Below are 302 nucleotides of genomic sequence, written 5' to 3' on the forward strand. Positions count from 1 at the left end.
ACTCCTGGAAACACAAGAACAAGAGATAGAAGATGGAAGAGCCTCTAAAACTTCTTTGGAACACCTTGTAACAAAGCTAAATGAAGACAGAGAAGGCAAAAATGCTGAAATCCTCAGAATGAAGGTAACTGGATTTTTTTTTTTTTAACAGTAAATTTAATTCTTTTTAAAGAGATCAAGTCTCACTATGTTGCCCAGGCTGGGCTCAAGTGATCCATCTGCCTCAGCCACCCAGTATTTGGCACTAGAGGTATATGCCACCATGCCCAGCCAGTAAATTTAATTTTTTTTTTTTTTTTTTT

General features: G+C 36.8%; 1 protein-coding gene across 1 annotated transcript in view; it reads left to right on the top strand.

The window, feature by feature from the left end:
* Positions 1–302, top strand: part of KIF15 (kinesin family member 15) — a 105,019-nt gene that overhangs the window by 91,560 nt on the left and 13,157 nt on the right. The gene's annotated exons all lie outside the window — the stretch shown is intronic.

Source organism: Colobus angolensis, unplaced genomic scaffold (genome assembly GCF_000951035.1).
Source record: "Colobus angolensis palliatus isolate OR3802 unplaced genomic scaffold, Cang.pa_1.0 Scaffold344, whole genome shotgun sequence".
NCBI lineage: Eukaryota > Metazoa > Chordata > Mammalia > Primates > Cercopithecidae > Colobus > Colobus angolensis.